Genomic DNA, 21911 nt, shown 5'->3' on the forward strand with positions numbered 1-21911 from the left:
GTAAAAATATATTATTATTATTATTAAATTTTTTTAATCCGTCTATTATCGCAGGTGACACAGTTATTCAACACAATGATCCTCATGTTATCCACTTTCTAGACATAAGATAGCCCTGTCCGAATTCGAAACCTGTGACCTGCTCAGACCTTCCAGCTACCTGCAAGCCACTGCGTAGAAACCTAGCAGGACCAACTTAATTGCATTAAAGTCGAAAGTGCGCTATTAAATCATGAAACAGCAATAACAATATGAATTAGTATATAAAGGTAGTATGCTTATGTTTGTCACCCATCTGGGGCCTCACTGAACACGCTGCATCCCCACTGACTCGTGGGTTGCTCCAAGCTGGATTGCCGTCCTGCTGACCAACACCGCGTTATTTCACGGCGGGTCTAGTGCTGACGGGAGCCTGCTGACAATCACATGGCCCGGGAACAATAAAGGTACAAAGGGATAAAGCTGGTTAAATCATACACACTGAGCTGGGGAGTTTGGATGTAGCCTGCCTGACTTTAAAATGGCGGCCCCCACTGACCTAAAAGTGCTGTGATGCAATTCAAGGCAGACAGTATACAGCAACCATCGTCTCCTTTTCCTTTCCTTTTTACACACGTGTGGCTTTCTTCTTCTTTTTCTACCTTATTGCCCCGGCCATCTTGAGTAAAGGATTGCTCCCCCTTAATGCCTCAACTCGATCTCCAAAATGGTAGCAACCTGGAAATGGCAATAGAAAGAGGACTGTGCATAGAAATAGAAAAGGACCTTACAGCTATTAGATGAGCTTAGACCACTAAGACGGCGGCCATCTTGGAATGACTCGCTATAGCGCCAATGAATGGAAATGTAGTTTGTGAAATGACATGGAATAGTACTTTTTCCATACGCCCTAACCAAATGGTATAGAATTAAATAAATTCTATTCCAGAGGAGGATAATTCCCAAACGATCACAATATAAGGTACTAAAAGATAGCAAAGACATTGCAGAAACCACAGAAAGACCAAGGGGGCAAGGGGATACATTAAATTGGGACACAAGGAAACAAAGGAGAGGAGAGAAACCTACAGGAACGACATTAGACCTGCTAACAGCCGGAGACAGGTAATGACATCAAAGTGAGGTCACCACTGCAGGAACACCACGGAGAATTATCTAACATTTTTTAGTAAATATGGCTGGAACCAATTTAAAATCAGCAGGCATAAACTCTTAAGTCATAAAGTACCCAACTAACCTTTCTAAGAATGCAGCCAAAAAATTCAAACACAATCTAATTTGAAAAAACCCAGACACGCTGATCTCTGACCCCTACTTTAATCTAAACAAAGGCATTATTGTAAATGACTTGACATTTTTCACCAGAAAAACGGCTAAATGGCGCACTGTCATTACAAAGATGCTCAGCATAAAAAATATAAGCAATATCCCACATGGTACAAAACTATTGATCGTCCCGTCACCAAGATTAAGAGCGGATCTAAGCATAGCTATCTACAAGTACGGTATTGTGCTTATACAAGCAGCCAAGAACAAGTTAGAAAAGTTACAACCTGTTTTCAACTTGAAGAGTGTGTAGATAACTCAAGGTTATCTACTCAACAACACCTGACCACACAAGCAGCCATCCTCTCCACCACCAACAGACATCACAATACCTAGAGACCCACAAGAACCACAACCTACAATGCTGCCAGGAGACACAACTTTGACAGGAGACACATTGGACAGGAGTGATACCGAGACAGGATAAAAATCTATACTATATGCTAATACCGCCCGATGCCGTTACAGCAGGAAGAATCAGCGCCTCTCCCCAAGGACTTGACTTCTCCCACACGTAAGTCATTCAACAGGAACCTCCATCCAGAAATAATGGATATGGAAGATAACACCCCTTTCATACCCCCCTCAACAACAGTACAATTTGCATCTATGACCTTACTAAACTCATATCCCCCTAGTGTAGTATCAAGAGCTCAGGACATAGTGAGCGCATCTCACATCACACATAGAGGAGGCGCAGACACCCGAACTAATGACAAAAATAGGAACACTGAAAAAATCGAAGATCTAAAGCACCGGAACACAAACAAAACCCGAAATAGGCAGATGCGTACTCCTAATATATCACCTCAGACTCAGAAAGAAATCGAAGCTCTTCAAACATAAGTGGGCGTATGTCACAGGACATTCTAAGCGCACTGCAAACTATGGAAAAATACTAGAAATCACTGTCAGCACCCACTCCAAAGTCGAGCACGTCCAATAATTAGTGCATAATATTCAAGAAAAGAGTAGAGAGACAGCCATGCCATTATCAAATAGGCATAATCGACCAGACAGAAATCTTAAATACTCATCGGACGATGAAACCATAAAAATACTACGGTCAAACGAGTCTAAAGCCAGCAGCAGAGGTGAGGAAATTAAATCAGTCCCAATCGATGCAAATAGAACATCCTGGCCTAAGAATAGGCAACCCAACCTTAACAACTTACAACAAGTCCAGCCAACCGGCAATACTCAAGAGATACACTCTGGTAGCTCAAGGAAACCACTACTATGCCTACTGCTCAACTGTCGGTCTGCAGCAAAACATGCTTCAGACATCGCTGACCTCATCGTTAGCCAGTCACACTAATAACATATTCCTAGGCGACTTTCTTTTTATTTTTATTTTTTTCATTTTTTTTATTAATAGAAATTTTCAGTTAATAACAGCAAGAACACATATTCATCCTTTGGTACATAGTACAGAATACATAGCAGCAATTCATGACAGCATTATCAAATTCAGGTATAGTCCAGCAACTCACAGTGGAATAGCAAATCATACATCAATGTCAGGAGGGCATTTAGAAACATTATTCAGCAGGCGGGTGCGCTAATACATAAGCAGTAAAAGGACCCCAAATGTCCCGCGGTTTAGAGGCTTGTGGCAGCTCCTCCCCATAACACACCAATTGATCACGACAATAAGCGACATCTTTAAGCCATTGTGTCATCTGCGGCGCAGGTCTACCATCCCAGTGAATTGAGACCCTACGTCTCGCCAACAGCAGCCCCATTGCAGCCAGCTTTCGATTACAAGATTTAAGCTTTAGCACGTTTCCCAGGAGGCATAAAGTCATATCACAGGTTACAGGCTCACCAATTATTTCCCAAGAGCCTCCGTAACTTTATCCCAGAAGTTCGACACCTACGGACAGCTCCAGGCCAGGTGACAGAAGTCAGCATTATCCGCCCCACAGCACCAACAGCAGGGCGAGTCCCTGAGCCCATATTTATGGAGCTGCACCGGCGTATATTACATTTGATGGAGATATTTATAATGAATTAACCGCAAGTTTCCATTAGATGCATATTGACCCGTTAGCCTACAGCATGACTCCCATTCATCTTCTGTGAGTGGCTGTGTTAATACATCATTCCATCTTCCCAGAGGCCCCATAGCAACAGTCGTCTCATCAGCCTGCGAGGCATTGTACAACCTGGTGATTAATTTAGTTCTAAGTTGCGAGGTGTATAGTATCTGTAACTCTGTCAGAGTAGGGAGCTCATCAGGAAACCCAGGGTATATTGCCCGAGCCGCAGCTCTCAATCGACTGTATACAAACGTCGCCATAGCAGGCCTAGATTCTTCCCCCACAAATGTCTGAAGAGCAATAAATTTGCCAGCAGGGTAAACATCACCCATAGTGTATATTCCTGCTCTGTGCAAAACTGTGAGTGAGCCTGGTTCACTAGACACTGATATCCCCTCATGGTGCAAAAGCGGCATGGACGGTGCATACAATGGCAATCTCGTGGCACGTTTCCTGAGTTCTTTCCAAGCATGTGTCATACATTGTACTGTATTTATTTCGCCTTTTTCGAAAACCGTAGTGCTATTCACAATCATCGCCTTCAGTGGTACTGGTCGCACCGCCCCAGCCTCAACCACTACTTGTGGTGTGTATTGCGGCGCGGTCTGCCAGTAAAAGACATACTGCGCTTGGGCACATAAGTAATATAAGTTCATATCAGGCACTCTAAAGTCTCCGATTTCATAAGGTCATGTCAGGACCTCCCATTTAACACGTGTTTTTTCCCCTCCCCAAACCAACGTAGTCAATAAGCCGCGGAGTTTGTTAAAAAAATGTGGCTTCAATATTATGGGTATAGTGGTGAATAGGTATAAAAAAATTGGGTAGAACTACCATTTTAAGCTGGGCCACTCGGTCCACGAACGTCAATAGTAGACGTATCTATCGAGTGATCTGTTCCTCAAGCCGGGTAATTACAGTGCCATAGTTTTCGCTAAGAACGCATTGCGGGTCCCTGTGAACCCACACTCCTAAATATTTAACAGGTTCATCACTCCACATCAAAGGGAATCCTAGCTCAAATCGCTGTGTGGATGTCATCAAAGAGAACACCACCAATTTATTCCAATTTATCCCCAAACCGGAGTGCCATTCAAACCTTATATATTCCCTAATGAGTTGTTCTAGGTACACTGCCGGTTCTCGCACATATAAAATCATGTCATCTGCGTACATGGAAACTGCCAATGGTCTCTGATGAAAACGCAATGTCGTCTTGGCGTGACACTGTCACAGTACACAAGCCAAAGGCTCCATCACTATCGCAAAAAGTATAGGCGATAGAGGACAGCCCTGCCTCGTTCCATGCCGAATTCGAAATGGTTCAGATGTCCTACCATTCACTCTCACTCGGGCCACAGGATTTTCATACAATAATTTAATCCAGTTTGTGAAAATGTAGGGTAACCCCATAAGATGCAACACCGCTATCATATACTGCCAGGAGATGGAATCAAATGCCTTTGCGGCGTCTAATAGGACAGCCGCAGCAGGCAAAGTGGGCTCTAGAAGATGTAGGACTGCAAATAGTGTTCGCAAGTTATGGGCTGTGGATCTCGCAGGGACAAAACCCGACTGGTCCGGCAGCGCCATGACAGGCAATAATAACTGCAAACTCGTGGCCAGGACCTTTGCAAGTATTTTAACATTCATATTCATTACGGACAGTGGTCGATAGGACTCACATTTGTCAGATTCCTACCCCAGTTTCAATAAGGTTGCAATCAGTGCCTGGCAGAGTCTGCTGTTCATAGGCATCCTCAAACATAGCATGCAGTTGTGGCACCAGTATATCAACATATTCCTAATAAAACTCCGCAGGGATCCAATCCGTGCCTGTAGCTTTGCCATTGGGTAAAGCGAGGATCGCATCACGGAGTTCGTCAGTCGTTATAGGGTGCATTAAAAAATCTTGTTGCCCTTTTGACAACCACAACAAGGCAATATCTTCCAGATACTGTGCTATTTCATCTTCATCCGCCGTCTGCCTAACTTTATACATATCTGTGTAATACTGTACAAAGGTTGTAAGGATGCCCGCACTGTTGCAATGCCTATTATCCCCGTCCACAATAGTGTGTACCATACTGTTTTTTGCCCAAGGCCCTTTGAGTTTGTTTGCTAGAGCCTTGCCCGGCCTTCCGCCCTCACCATCGTATCTGGCCGCCCAGCGACGTGACAAATGTTTGACTTCCGAGTCCGCTAAGTCATTATATTCAGTTACTTTAGATCTAATTGACGCCAAGGTCTGGATATCTAATGTCGCTTCATACTGACATTCTAGTTCTATCAGGTCTTGTTCTAGTCACTTCATAGATGCCCGTAGCGATTTAGGTACCCCTGCTTGCAATTCTATACACAAACCCCGGATTGTAACTTTGAACGCTTCCCATAGCGTACTCAAATCGTCGACTGAGCCAGTGTTTTCATCAAAGTAATTTACAATGGCATCCCTTACCCCCTCCCGGAACACCTGATCCTGCAGGACTGTGGCCTGCAGCCTCCATTGGAATTGGGGTGGCGTGTATGTAGCAATAATCATTTGAAACAAGGATGGGGAGTGGTCGGAGAGTGTTTTGGGTAAATGGTGTACTATAGTGACCAGCGAGTTCACCTCATCCGTAACTAACCAATAGTCTAGTCATGACCAGGAGTGATGCGTGTAAGAATGACATGTGCCCTCTCTCTGCCCTGGGTGCCTCAACCTCCAAACGTCTATTAGGGATAGCTCCTGCATACCATTTTTAACGGCCTGTGCGGCCGTCTTGACTACAGGCTCCACCATGGAGTGACGGTCTAATTTCAGGTCTAAAACCACGTTCAGATCCCCCACAAACAATGGGAGCCGGTTGCAACTGATAGACTCTGTTCCAGACCTCATCATAGAACCCAGGGTCATCAACATTAGGACCGTATAAATTAAGAAGAGTCATCAGCATGCCACATAGCTTCCCTTGGACAATAATGTATCTGCCATTATCATCTATGTCCACATGTCTCGTTAGGAAGGGATAGCCTTTTCTTATTAAAATCATTCCACCCCTTGCATAGGAGGAGTAGGAGGATGCCCATTTTGCCTCAGCCCATTTTGTGGCCACTTTATCAGCTGCCTGCTTAGTCAAATGCGTTTCCTGTAGGAACGGCACCTGCACATTATGTCTATCCAGGTAGGCTAGCACTTGCCTTGTTTTTCTCGGCTTGTTAAGGCCCCTGACGTTCCAAGTCATCCATGTAAGTTTGTCAACCTCAGTCGTCATTTACTCCAATTACAGTTGGTGCATCACACTGTGTCATTGTGTCATTGTATGCAAGATGTACTTCACATTCCGGCTACTATAAGGAATTCTGAGTCGCATAATAGTGCAACAAAACAAACACCCAACCGGCTCCCCCACCCACTCAGGCATCCCAATCATGCCCAGCAACCCCATTATAAGAAACTCAATGAAACGAAAATCCCCCCACCCACCGTAAGCAGATAGCCTGCTCATACCCTAGTAACAAACGTAGAACTGCTTGGGGTGTACCCTTATGGAGGTCACTAGCAGCCCAGGTGCCCCATCGTTGGTATGAGGGGGGTCAGGGCCATACCTATTTTCCCCCTCAGCATAGCAGATTATAACATGTTGTACCAAAACAATTGTGCAGAAAAACACTTATTAGCTCGAAGCTTAAATGCAACACCCAATAGATGCAGCGTTGTCCACCATTGTCCCGCAGAAAGCTGCAACATGATGAAATACACCCTATATCCCCATCCCATATCATGCACAATACCATCAAGTCATATATCAGATGCAGCAACGTGAGGGTAATATGAGCTTGTGCATCAATTTACTGACTGCACAACCTATATCGTAACACAGTTCCAATAAATGTTTTCCCTCGAGCCTTAGGTTTATCCCCTTGCATATATAGGGGTCCCCAACGGGGCTAGAGCACGAACAGCCAGTAATGTTGGGTCAAGAACATCCTCAAAAAAACATGTCACAAACCCTTAAGACAGTGGTTGTCGCATAGTGCAGGCTCAAACCCCTGCCACACGTCAAAAACATATAATATCATAGAATTGTGTATATTACATTTGCTGACTCTTACTCCAGAATACTGCTGACAACAGCAACTGAGGCAGTCGCCGAACCACTTACAGCCGTTTCAATCCTCATTGTCCGCGACGCCACCCTCTGCCATTGCCGTGGCTTTGAGCTCAAGTTGTTTGACGAAGAGCATAGCGTCCTTTGGAGTCGTAAATATTCTAGGTTTGCTGCCATGCTGAATCTTGAGCCGAGCCGGGTAGAGCATTGTATATTGAACTTCCAGCGACTGCAGTCTCTTTTTAACCGTCTGGAACTCCCGCCTTGCTTTCTGTACCGCTGTCGTGAAATCCGGGAATAGCTGAACCTCTGTACCTTGATATTTCCCTTGCCATCCGGAGCGCCACATCTCGATCTCTATAATTGAGGAGTTTAGCGATTATCGGACGGGGGGGGAGCCCCCGGAACCGGGCGCGGAGCAAGGGATTGATGCGCCCTCTCAACCACCAGCATGTTGGAGAAGCTCTCCACACCAAACAGCGTCTTAAGCATGTCCTCGATGTAGAGCTCCATTTTCACTATGTTCGTGGACTCAGGTACCCCAATAATGCACAGATTATTGCATCTGGACCTGGCTTCCAAGTCCTCATTCTTCGCATTAATCACCGAAATTAACTTCTCCATCTGCGCACAGGATTTGGTGATGTCCTCAACCTTGTCCTCGGTGGTTGAAATGCGCTGTTCCGCTTCAGTTAGGCGCGCCCCATGTTTATCCAGTTTGGACGCCATGTTGTCCATGCGAAGATTGAGCGTATCAATGGTATGTAAACTTTGCTGCATTGCAAGCATCATCCGTTCAAGTTTACTTTTGCCATTAGCCTCAACATCAGTCTCTGTGTCCGAAGTGGCCTGTGGTGTTGACTTTTTAAGGCGTTTCGATTCAAATGACAACTTGGGTTGCCCCTGCTTAGCTGGCTTGCCCATTGTGCTAGCGGATGCAGTACAGGTAGTTGGTGACGGTTGGTGTCCGTGTCTATGCGTTATATCAGAGCCTCCGTCCTGTTACTCATAGCGGTATGAAGTAGATAGCATATGTGGAGGCATCGCTTGTAATGGGAACTGAGCAGGACAGGCTGATTCACATACAATAGATATCGAAGGCGTCGTGGTCCCCGACAGTCAATGGAGGATTGGGCCCCTTTCCACTGTAGCTCCTGAGTCCACCGCCAAACTGTTAGTCGATCGCGCGTGGCGCCCACTCTTCACAGAAGAGCTCCTCTAGCAGACAGCACGTGTCCCACGAACAGGATTGCAAAGCAGTGCCCACCTCACAGTAGCTGTACAGGAGTATAGATTGAAAGCCAGCATCCACAGCAAGCTCCACTCACGGCCCAGGGCTTTAAAATGGCGGGCTCAAAGCAATGCAGCGCCATCATATATAGGAGGCCCAATCCACATCGCAGCACAGGTCCGTGCCGCCCCACAACGTATAGGGTGAAAATGTGATACTGATCCACAGGGGAGTATGTCCGATAAGCAGCGCAGATGACAGGCGCCGCTGCACTATAACCGGGGTCACGCGGCAACACAGCATCCAGCGCCGCTGTGGTCACAAGGCCTACACCGCCATTCTTGCCCAGAGACCCGGGCATTTCCGTACAGGTCCAGTAACAGCTTGCAGGGCGATCGGACAGTCGTCTTCTGCACAGCAATCTACTGCCCACAATCAGGGGAATCAGTTGCGCTGCATTTCAGTACTGGATTCATCCGAGAGATACAGGATATTTAGCGGATTTCGGCCCTGACCAGCAGAGCTGCACTAGTGTGCGCCCATCTTGCTGCGGGCTCGTTAGTGCCCTCCCCTAGGCGACTTTAATTTACACTGGGACGACAATAATGACAAACAGGTCAACATACTCAAAAGACTTTTTAACAGATCTAACCCTTCCTCAACCAGAGACCCGGGCATTTCCGTACAGGTCCAGTAACAGCTTGCAGGGCGATCGGACAGTCGTCTTCTGCACAGCAATCTACTGCCCACAATCAGGGGAATCAGTTGCGCTGCATTTCAGTACTGGATTCATCCGAGAGATACAGGATATTTAGCGGATTTCGGCCCTGACCAGCAGAGCTGCACTAGTGTGCGCCCATCTTGCTGCGGGCTCGTTAGTGCCCTCCCCTAGGCGACTTTAATTTACACTGGGACGACAATAATGACAAACAGGTCAACATACTCAAAAGACTTTTTAACAGATCTAACCCTTCCTCAACCCTGTACACAGCCAACATACTCGAAAGGGGCAACCTTAGACTGGGTAATTTCGAGAAGCAAGGATATTACAATCCACTCAATTGTTCCTTGCGATTGGTCGGATCACCATACCATAACCTTCCTGATACCCACCATTAAAAAGAACAAGACCACGCAGCCTGTCAAACTTAAAAAGTGGACTCGGGACACCAAAGACCCTAATATTGAGCTACTAGTAGCAAGATGTGAGAAGGATCTAAATCCGCCTAACAATTTGCTGAGTGTTAACAAACTCACTGAGCACTACACTACATCAATGACGAATATAGTTGACTCTACCATGCCAGTAAAACTGAAACGAATATCAGAGACAGATAAAAATCCATGGTTTAAGAGACGCTGAATGAAGATAGGCGGAAACTGAGACTTGCAGAAAGAAAACTGAGACAGCACCCATCATTCCCCAGCTGAAAACTCTCAGAAAAATCAGAAACGAGTACAACAAAAGGTTCCTCAACTCCAAAAAGATTTTTTTTAGATCAGAAGTGGATAACGCCAAAAACAGACCACGGAAACTATTCGAGATGTTAAAGCAACAATCCAATAAGTTGGCCAAATCCGCCCAAGAAACTACTAAAACTCAACTGATCTGCGAGGAATTCTCAACATTCTTCACTGACAAGGCCAACACGCTGGAACAAGAGCTCAGGATGGCAGCCAGCAACCTCTCCAGCCAACTACCACCACAGAACAATGCTACCTCAACAAATGATCACAATAGATCGAAAAACAATGCACAATGGGCATCCTTCAAGTTCTATGACCAGAATACCATTGCAAAACTCTCTCTGATATCAAACCTAATAATCACTACAATGACCCCCTCCCCTCTGAATGCCTAAAAAGAATCAAACATATTGTCTTCCCAATATGGACAAAAATAATAAATGCCTCACTATCTCAAGGGATCCTACCGAGTGCCTAAAAACAGGTCAAGTCCTCCCCATCATCAAAAAACCTACAGTGGACCCGGCAGAGCCAAATAACTTTCGCCCAGTAACCAATATTCCATTACTTGCCAAACTAATTGAGAAATGTGTGCAAAATCAACTGAGCATTCACATCGCTAATTTCAAGCTGCTGGACGACTGCCAATCGGGATTCAGACCAGGCTAGAGTACGGAAACAGCAATCTTACATATAGTGGATGATGCGCTACAGGCCCTAGATCACAATCAAACATGCCTATACTAGTCGTTCTTGACCTGTCGTCTGCTTTTGACACTGTGAATCATGAGAAATTGCTAGCCAGGCTTCAAGACAGGATGGAACTATCTGGAAAGGTTCTGAAATGGTTTGAATCCTTCCTTCAGAACAGAACATAAAGATTTCTGGTCAACCAGTCGCTATCCCCTTCATGTACAAATTCGATTGGGGTCCCTCAAGGATCAACACTATCTCTGTCACTATTCAACCTTCATGTCGAACCTCTTACAGAAATTCTCCGAAACACAAACAGATCCTATCACATGTACGCAGATGACACTCAGATCTACATCAAGATCGCGTCTCTGGAAGATATCAAGATAATGAATGAGGTCTTAAAAGTGTAATTACACTGGTTAACTAGCAATCATCTGAAACTAAATGCACAAAAATCTGAATTCCTATTAATATCACCACCAAAGAACCCCACAAAGGTGAAGGGATGGACCAAACTGGTCATAGCGCTTAACTGCACCCCTACTCTAGTTGACTCAACTAAATCACTGGGAATCACGCTTAATAAGAACCTAGACATGAAAGCCCACATCAAATCAATGGCAAAAAGTGTCAGTTTTTCCCTGAACTATATTAGAAAAGTGAAACCACTCATTTCTATGGCGGACCTCAAATTGGCAGTCAAGTTAACTCAAGGATTGAATATGGATGTACAACTCAAGCAGGTCTATCAAAAATTTCCACAGCACCACTAAAAGCATGTCTCAATTAGGGGTGGGCGGAATTTGCGAAATCCACTTTCGCAAATTATCGCGAAAATGTTAAAAATTATCGCAAACACGCGGAAATATCGCGAAGATGCGGAAGTTTTTTAACCGCATGTTCGCGAGATTTTCTGCATGGTTGTGGCTCGCCAACTTACCCATGTGGTTGCTCGCGGGCGTGGCCATCTTGTTTTCAGTTGTCTCGCGGTGCATGATCGCGAGAAGAAAGACGTGATCGCGCGACGCATGACGTCACTGCGGGCGCGAACTGTCGCGAGACAGCGCAAATGGCTAAAAACAATACAACATCTCATGGAGAACGCGACCGGATCAAGAAAACTTGTCGGCGAACGCAGGGATTCAGGTAAGGCGATCGCGCGCGCGCGAGAATGTATTATTTTACAGCGCGAGCAAGAAACAAATTATCGCCAAGCTGCGGGATGCGGAAATTTTGACATTTTCGCGCTTTCCGCGGAACGCGAAAATGTCAAATTATCGCAATTTCCGCAAACGGAACAAAATTTTAGCCCAGGCCTAGTCGATACACTGTCTGAGGTTGCGGGCGGCGGTGTCGGGGTCGGTCGGGTCTGCGGGAGGGCTCTGGGCAAGGGTGGTGGTTAGCTTGTCTTTGGTGGCTTTGCTTCAGCAGCGGAGAGGCATCTGTTGGGTGTGGTGGTGCATGGTGGGTTTCCTGAAGGTGAAGTGGATGCAACGGTGCAGTGGAGTTCGTAGGTGTGGTTGAAGGAGACGTGGGAGCTTGCGGAGAAAATGGGGTCAAGCGTGTGGCTGGTGGAGTGGGTGGTCTCAGAGCAACGTGACATAAGGTCTGTATAAATGGGTCTGGACAAGTGTCTGGAAAAAGTCTGCCTCTACTCTAGGAACATGCACAATTATAGATTACACATTCTGAAGAATGTGCAACATCCGTCTCCAGCCAGTCAATCAGCTTTCGGTGCTTTCATGGGAACAGGATCACTCATTGTCTTCTCACAGGAATACAATAGTCCACAGGCAGCAAGACCGAGTTTGCAACCAAGTCGTATCAATTCTAAGTTTCATAAAAGGTCATTCTCCCATTCAGGTCAAATTTTCCACATATAAAATACCTTTCTAACATTCAAAAATATCAAGTTTATTCACACGTTCAACAATGGTCTATGGAAAAATTGAGACATCAATATAACTAAAAGAAAAACATTTAGCACAGCAACCATTCATTATGTTTAAAAATGCTGTTTCATCATATATGAACTCTTCATTACCCTATTAAAAGAGTAGTTTCTGATCATTTGTTAACAGTGATCTTGGTGTAAATAGAAACAATCTGTGGAAATATATGCAACTGTTATTTATTATGAAAAACATTTCCATGGAAAGGAAAAAAAATAACTTTTTAAGTACATTTAGCATTTCTAGTCAAGTCAGCTTGACAGGCAGTGCTGCTTTAACCATTTGAGGCCTAGTACGAGTATATAAGCTTGCCTACCACAATTTTATGCATTTAATTTTTTTTTTGTTTATTCAAAGCCTACACATTAATTCTGCACATTAGTAAATCTGTATTATTTTCTTATTACTATAAAACACTACCCCACTGCCAAGGCGGATGTTCAGACTGTATTTGTGGCTGTGATTAAACATTCACATACGAGAATAGATGAGGGCATAATGGCATAATGGCTCTGGTAACAGCCTCGGCTAGTAACAAGCCCTTACCTAAAGGCTATTCAGCTAAGTACGCCTATCTATTGAGACTTAAACATGGTCTCTTTGCCCACATTCCTGGGGTGGGTGATCAAGTGATACACAATCGGGACCACAGGATAAAGTTAATAATAGCAGCTCATGATGGTTTGACATCTGGCCAAGTGGATGTGGCGGCTACTGTTACTTTGTTACAGAAGTAATATTGGCGGCAGGGTCTTTATCAACAGACCAGGAAATGTGTACTTTGCTATGGACCATATGGATGGTGCCTTTAAAAATATTTTAGCGGCTGTTGATTCTTTTTCTCAATATTTAATACTGAGGGTGTGGCCTCAGTATTAAATATTTGCAAGTCTTCATTGGTACGTATGAAGGTGCATGGTTCCTCTCAGACCAGGGCCCTACTTTCGCATATAAGGAACCTGGGACAATATTGGCACCCTTGGTGTTGCTGTGCCTTATTCCACCCCTATGGCAAATTTGATTTTGGAATAGAAGAACCATGACTTAAAGCAGTCCTTAACAGCAAAAGTATTAGTTTCAGACTGTTGTTGGATTCATCACCTGTATGATGTATAGAGAGCTTTAAATAATCTGCCTAGATGAATGTTGGTTGGTCATACTCCATTTGAAATTTTATTTGAGGTTCCAATGTTTGTACCAGATCTTGATATATCTGGAACAGTGGTGAAAGATGTGCCCTTTGACATCAATGAGCATTTCACTGTCTTGCAGGAATTACAAAACTTCCTAGATGAACACTCAAATGTAGGTTCTAAACAATCTGCTACTGATGTAGTGAAGGTGCAATCAGTGGTTTTCTGGATCGATTCTCAAAGTTGGTGATTTGGTCAAAGAGAAGATTGCAGATTAAAAAGGGTTTTACCCGTCCTGTGGTGCACAGGTGCCCGCCCTTGCCATTCAAGGTACTCGAACTGTGATTTTTGCCATTGCTTGCTGGTTGTATACAAAAACGAAACGTTTTGATTGATTTGATCAAATTACACCATGTGGTTGGTTCTCCATAGTAGGCCTCAAGGGTATCTGGATAGCTCCTTTTTTTACTGCTGCTCCTTGTAAAGAAGTTGTGTATTATCAATTGCCTTTGGAGGCACCTACCTGCTCTCCTTTGCTTGATGAGGTCCCTGCTTTTCCTCAGAAAGCCTCTGGTTATTTTGTCAACATTGATGATTTTTTCTTCCGACACTTCACATGCCTCCTTGCTTCATCTATTCCTTTGGCTCAAACAGACTTATTTGATTCCACCTTGGTTCTAATGTTGGCTTTTTTCTTTTAAAATAGTTTCTCATCCTTTTGATTGGATTTGTTACAGTCTTCTTCTGACTGTTAAATAGACAATAGCTCCCTGATCGTACTTCTCCTGAACTAGAAGCTGAGATGTTTACTCCCCATTCTTCATTACATAAGGTCAGAAGAGACTTGTCCATTGTGAACATTGCCGCATTCCCTGTTCACTATGGTATTGTATGGGATAAGGTTCCCTAAGATATTTTGGTCCTAATGGCAATGGCAGAATACTCCCCTATATTCATTAAAGTTACAGAGGGTAGTAGGACTAGGGTATAACTAACTATAACTAACTGGTATACACTTTGATCAGTGGATTAAAAGAGCCCTAAAAGGCAGCCATGTAAAATAAGAGCAAAACATAAAAACACAGTTTCTGGCATAAAGTATTAGAAAAATGTTTTCCTTTAATTTTTTCTTAACAATATAAATGAAACCCACCCTCTCCATCCACAAAAGTCCCAACCCTTCCCAAACAAATCACCCTGTCTTCAAACAATGTCCAAAGAAAAGTCCAAAGTCTCGTTCCCCTTCCAGTTCCCACCCTCTCCACCCACAACAAAAGTGCCTCCCACCACACAAAAAACAAAAACGGGCTCCAGATGGAATCATCAAGGTGGGTCAAAAGGCTACCCAAATCCTGGTAAAGGTTTCCCACTTCCTGGGAAAGCAATGCCAGCTTGTGCAGCACGCAGCCTTGAAAGTGGTCTTGATAGGGGTGGCAGCAGTAGTGGTTCAGGTGGATCCCAGCCGCCAGCAGCGCGGGCGATGTTGTGACTGGGATGGAGGTTTGTTGCTTGCTCGAGGAACTGGGGTCTGGGGCAGTGGCAGATTCCTCCACCAGAGCCACCAACTGCCGGTGTTCAGTTTGGATGGCCTCCTTCCACTGTTGCCGCATCTAGACTGCTAACTCTTGCCGAGATGGTGGTGGTGGTAGACCTGCAGGAGTAGCCATATCAAGAAAGAAAAAAAAGAAAAAAAGACAAATTGTAGACAATGCTCTGTGCACGCACTTGTTTAAAATTATATAGTGGCACAGTAGCAGTACATTGCTGGTCCCCTAGGGCCATCGGAAGCTTTAATGTGACTAGTCACAGGGCCAAGTTTTACCCACACATACCTCACATAAAATCATTGACTGGCTGTAAGGAATTAAGTTAGAATAGATGCCACCATATTTAAAAAAAAAAAACAAAGGGGCTTCAATTCTGACTGGCTGGTCATGAATCAGCTGGTTGGAATTGAAACCGGCTGGTCATTCCGGCTGGCTTCCGACGGGCTTAAGGAGCCCGTCCGCCAGTGGGAGGCCAGCCCGTAATCCCAAAGGACTTTTATTCCGCCCTTGGGATTACGAAACTCTGTCTTCCACAGGCTTTCCATGCCGGACTTTCTAACAAGGAAAGCCTGTTGGAGAGTGAGTATGGGGGCCCCTAGCAGGGCCTCCTTGTTTGCGCAGCTTACGGTTGGCGGCCAAGGGGTCACCTATGGAAACCCCGTTAATCCCTGCACCCCGTGGCAGGCACCTTGAGGTGCCTGCTGCAGGGTGCAGGGATTAACACCACCTCCCATTTCCCTATGGAGCATGTACTACGGCCGGTTAATGGTCGTAACTCATGCTCCTATAGGGAAATGTCAGAATGCGACCAGACAGTGCTTCTCTCAACCCCCTTTGATGGGCCAACTCAGTCTCCCTTTTTAATACATAGATGCATACTACACATCACTGGGAGAATGGAACTGTATGAGCTACATAAACAAAGGCACAGAGGACACTAACTCACTGATATTACTGCTATAACTATGTTAGTGACAGGACATAGGAGTCTGCATGACTTCTTAAGTAATCAGCGCAAGTGAGAGCCGACAAGTACAATTAGGTAGCACAGAGCACCTGGTTATCTCAATCTGGATCCCATTATGATCCTAACATAAACTTAATTTATCTCTGAGTTTGAGCAGCATGCAGCTGACACTCCCAAAGGGCGTACCCCTCCCAGATCTGCTGCCTGCTCCCAGCATGCACAGGCGGTGCCGCTGCACATAAAAATCAAGTGCGGACACCTCCGCCTGGGCACCCTAGCTGCAAGATGTGCGGCTCGTAGCAGCCACACTGATGCTGTCTCTTCTTGTCGGTCGCTGCTCCTCCAACATGGCGCTGGGTTGGAAGAAGTAGGAAGTAAGAGAAGCAGAGAACAGAGAAGCAGAAAGAAAGAACTAAGGAAGCAGGAAGGTAAAACAAAAAGTACAAAAAGTCACAGAAAATTTTAAATAAACAAAATACAGAAACACAAATACACACACTGATAACACAAAGGTAAATGAGGGATGGATTAATGGGATAGGGGGAGGATTAAATAAATGTAAATGGGATAAGAAAATTCAGGCCCAGCACCATGCAGAGAACAGAAAGTAGGTAAAACAAAATGGCCAAGCCCATGCAGACTGTGTGGTGCCTTTCACACACATTATTTAGCAGGGAAAACGCTATTGACCTGAAAATGTAGCGCAAAGGTCCAGACTATCCTTTATCTGCCCGTTTGTGGAATTCTACAGACTCTCGCTGAGCTTTTGGGGAACTCCGCAGAGCAAAACTCAGGAGTTCCATCCAGGCCTAGTTTTGATGGGGCTGGTATTTACGTTATATTAAAATGTATTTTACGTTAAGGGGAGGGTGCACAAATATTTTCTGTTTTATACACTGCATTGCTCACTGAAGCCAGGGGCGGCCTTAGGCATGTGCAAGCTGTGCACCTGCATAGGGCCGCCAAAACCCAGGGGCCACCACGAGGAATCGGAATCCGACTCTTTCTTCCTGTTGTTCATTTGTTCCCCTGTGAAATGGATGCAAAAAAGAAAAACACTTTTGCTGGAAATGCCGTTTTGACATTTTTCTATTCCAAAGTGCGGCCACGGAAATAAAAGGTTCAAAATATGAAAAATCAATAAATAAAGCAAGACGGAATGTTCTTAAAGTGCCCAGATCAGTTTTATTCAAACCCCAAAAACATTAGCGTCACTTTACTCAGTTTGCCAGTGAAGCGCTGTTTTCCCCCGGTGGGGAAGTTGGCCAAACCTGGAGGTACTGCGATACCTGGTTGATGGGTGGATTGGAAAACAAAATGTGTACGGGGCTTTGTGTTCACGAATGTGGTCTTTTTAAACAATACTGCTTACGTTTTGTAAGCATATAAGCAGTGGACATTGAAATGGGTCCTTTCTGTGCCCTGTAGTTTTCAGGCAGAAGCACTCACTGATTTCTGAATAGTGAGTGTAAAAGCGTTAAGTTCACCATGTTGCTCCTGCTTACATTTCACAAGCTTTATTTAATCTTTCATTCCCAATGAGTGTTTGCTTTTTCCAGGATGTTGTTACTTTTTCCTTTAGGGAGCATGTTGGTCTTGCCAGTGCTTAATTTGAATTGAGCCGCATCCAGTTGTTTATAGCAGGTCAAATTGGATTGTAGTTGAAGGCAATGTGAATTTCTCTCAGTGGGGCAGTATGGTGTTTAGTGAGGGAGCGGATGTAGCACTGGGGGCAGAGCTGCCGAATTTAGAACTGAGGAACCAGGTTCAGCCTTCATGAGCAGTCCCCCAGACCACTCTCCTGAGGGAGCACATTCCCACGCTAGACCTTAGAAGACCCTGCAAATCCGGAAAAGCCCTGGTATCTTAACACCAGCAGGTGGACCCTAGCAGTGGCGTGTGGGTTCACCTTGAAGGCTTGCCCACCACAATCCATACTGAAGTTCACCTCCAGTCTTGCTGGCAGGCCTAAGAAGTAGCAGACCCTAGAGCAACAGTGAGGTCACAGGACCCCTGAGAAGAGCTGGCACTAGGGTGATGCGACCGGTGTGACCGCAACGGGTGCTGACTTTGAGTGGGGGCCTTGTATATTATGGTTTTAAAAGCACTTGCTGCCTCCTTCCTGGCCTACAGCAATTTTCGGCATTAATAAATATGTCATGATAACTCCGGTGAATAAACGTCTTACTAGAGCGAGATCGGAGTTTTGTCTAGTGGAAGTTTTGACTCATGGAAAGATAGCGCTGAGGGTTAATGTGCCTGCTGCTAAGAACATGTACCATGCCCATCACAAAGTGCACATATTGTAAATAGGTAAGGGGGTTACTGCTTTTGACAGTAAGATCCTTTTGCTACTTGCAGTTTATAAGTTAAAATCCTAACAAAGAACAGTGAGCTATTAGCTTTCATCTTAGAGCTGCATACAAACTGCAAGGTATAAACTAGAGCTTTATATTTTTTTTCCCTAAGCCTTTGATTATCCTAATGTTGCAAAAAGTGTTCATTTCGATAGAAATCAATAATTATTATTAAAGGGAACCTCCAATCATGGTATTAAGTTTTAAATTCTGAGTTTGTGTCAATCACTATTAAACTATACTGCCTACTAATATGGTTGTCATGTGACTCCTGGAGGACAAAGTTCCTACGGGTAGGTGCAAAAAGTCACCCAAGCTCTTAAAAAAGAGAAATCGAGAGTGAAAGAATTCCTAGTTTGGATCCATGATCCCTGGGCATATTGTGCTTTCAGGGTCACAAATTTTTTTTTAGCAGTCTAATTCTGCTCAGGGTACATCTATATAATTCGCTGCATGATGACCCTCTATGTTTTTACTTACTTGCACGCACCCTTTTTACCCTCTACACTTAACCCACTTTCCACACACCCACATGCACCATCCAGCGGTTCTTAAAAGATCTCTGTTAAAGTGACCCTTTGGGGGCCCGTAGGGAATTACAGCGCCGGCCCTACGAGGAGCAACCGCCCGATGATGAAGCATGACACCTTTCGGGGTGTGTGAGGGCAACAGAGGACACAGAGTGGTCTTCCACTTACCTGAGTGGGTCTTCAAACTAGGAATTCTTTCACTCTCGATTTCTCTTTTTTAAGGGATTGGGTGACTTTTTGCACCTGCCCGTAGGAACTTTGTCCTCCAGGTGATATATATTAAGTCTAGGGAGCGTGAACACTGGACCTTTTTTAGCTCCCAGATCCCCCCCTCTTTTTTGTTTTATATGTCATGTGACTCCTACACCTTGTAGTCCTTTGTCTGATGTAACATTTCCCATACAGTGATTTGCACACGTAAAATTGATTGTCTCTGTGTATATTGCTGACAACAGAAAATCCATGGCTCAGAAACAAATGGCTTGTTTTTCCACTTGTAAGCATATTTGGGACATTCTGTGATTAGACACATATCCCACTTTGTGAATTTATTTTAATGTCAATAACTCATATTAATCGTTAAATAATCATGTGTATCCATTGGTTGAATTACATAACATAATAAGCTGTAAATGGTCAGTGAAATGCCAAACAAATACTAAAGATTGGGATGTTTTGCCAATCCTGGCCACACCTCTAACTCCGCCCACTGATCCAATCCTCAGGTTATTCCCGCCCTCTGATTCTCCACCCACAGTCCCCCCACTTTTTTTTCCCCACTTCGACCACAGGATACAATACATATTCGTGGCGGCCCCTGGCAGGGATTTGGCGGCCTCTGGCTTCCACCAACTTGCAAACACCCTGACCGTCACCCCCCCCCTTCCCGCACCTGTGTTCCTCGTTCCTGATTCGCGCCTCCCCCGCAACGGTCGCGCAGCGCGCTCGCGGACGCCGCCATCTTGCTCTGTCTGTCTGTCTGGTCTTCTATTGTCCGTCCGTGGCTCAGGACAAAGTCTTTTACTGCTGATCTGGTGGCGTCCGCGAGATCTGAGAGCCTCCACGTCCGGCCGAGCCCTGTCACAAGCTCTTATCGGCCTGTGGGCCGCATACCGGACCACGTCCATCTGTCTGTCCACTCGGGACAGCGGTGACTGGATGCAGGTGAGACATCTGCCTTCCAGGCGGATGAAGCGGGCAACACGCATGTGTGTCTCTGAATGCAGGGTTCGTTTACTCCCTGTATTTTTCTGGATGTGTCAGTGCTGTCTGTCATTTTGTCTTTCTTTTTGGGTCAGTAACGCTGCCTATTATTGTTTCTGTCTCTGTGGGAATAGAGTGATCTGCGCAGACTCAACCTCCTCAAACTGCTTCCCACGTGCGGCGTGGCGTGTGTCATCAGTCTGCATTCTTTCTGGTGGTTGGACTCGGACGTTACGACGCGTGCGGTGCCATCTAGCTGTCACATATTGCCAAACTGTGGTAGGAAGGTGTGTCTCAGTGAGTCTTACAATTTTTTAAATACAAAGAAAAAAACCATTTTAGGTGAAAAAGGGAAGAAAGGGAAGCATGATAGGTTTTTGGTAAACAGTAGGTAAACATGAGTAGTGTGTCACGTGCTGAGGTTGCGGAAATTCGTTTCTTTTGCAGTTTTCCTGGTGTGCCTGGGTGAAAACAAACCCTTATTTACTACATCGCTGCCCGCGTATCTAGAGGACACAGGTCCTGTCATGGCCCTGCAGCCGTCTGTGCCAGTCCCTCATGTCGTGTGTCACAATGCCCTCCTCCTCCTCCTCCTAAATGTTATCGTTCTGAGACGAATTCGGAAGGGTAGGAGCAGCCGCAGGTACTGGTCATCTGTAGTGTCGCGATATCATCCCTGACGTGACACGCGATGGCGTGCACGTCAGGGCACGTTAGTTTGAGTCCCCCAATAAATACTACGTCACGCATGCACGTAGGCAGAAGCGCCACGGCTGCGGAGACGAAGACTATACCACACAAGTGTCTCGCGTGTTCATTGCACCACACGTGTTGGGCCTACCCTGTGGGGGTCATCAGCACAGGCCCCCAGCGATACTACAAAGTGGCGACGAGAGTGGGCGTGCCCCCGCTCCCGTTCCGCGCGTCCGGTTGGTGTGGCGGCCGTCAGCGCTCCTCGCTCGCGGTGCTCGTGCCCCGCCGGAGCGCGCTGCTGTCCCCGCATCCCAGGTCTGCCAAGGACGTGCGCGGAAGCGCCGGAGCGCTCCGTTTCGACTGGTTGTTCGCGCTGGGGCCGTCTCTGGCATCGGCGCCCCAGCGCGCTTCAGTGACCTCACGTGCCCTGCCCCCCCCTGGCCTGTGGAGCGCGCAGCGCCTGTCGTGCCCTGCCTCCGGCCTACAGCTGTGCCGGATAGCGCCACCTTGGCCACCAGCTGCCTGGAAGGTAGGATCAAGTGCCCTGGGCCTGCATGAGCCCTCAATCACGTGGGGCACGGAGTTAGTTGGCCCACACATCCCTGCTGTCCTGGAGCCCCCCCCCCCTGGGGAATCTGACACTGCCCAAGGGTGAAGGTCCCGCCGTCCACGG

This window comes from Triturus cristatus, chromosome 3_1 (genome assembly GCF_964204655.1).
Source record: "Triturus cristatus chromosome 3_1, aTriCri1.1, whole genome shotgun sequence".
NCBI lineage: Eukaryota > Metazoa > Chordata > Amphibia > Caudata > Salamandridae > Triturus > Triturus cristatus.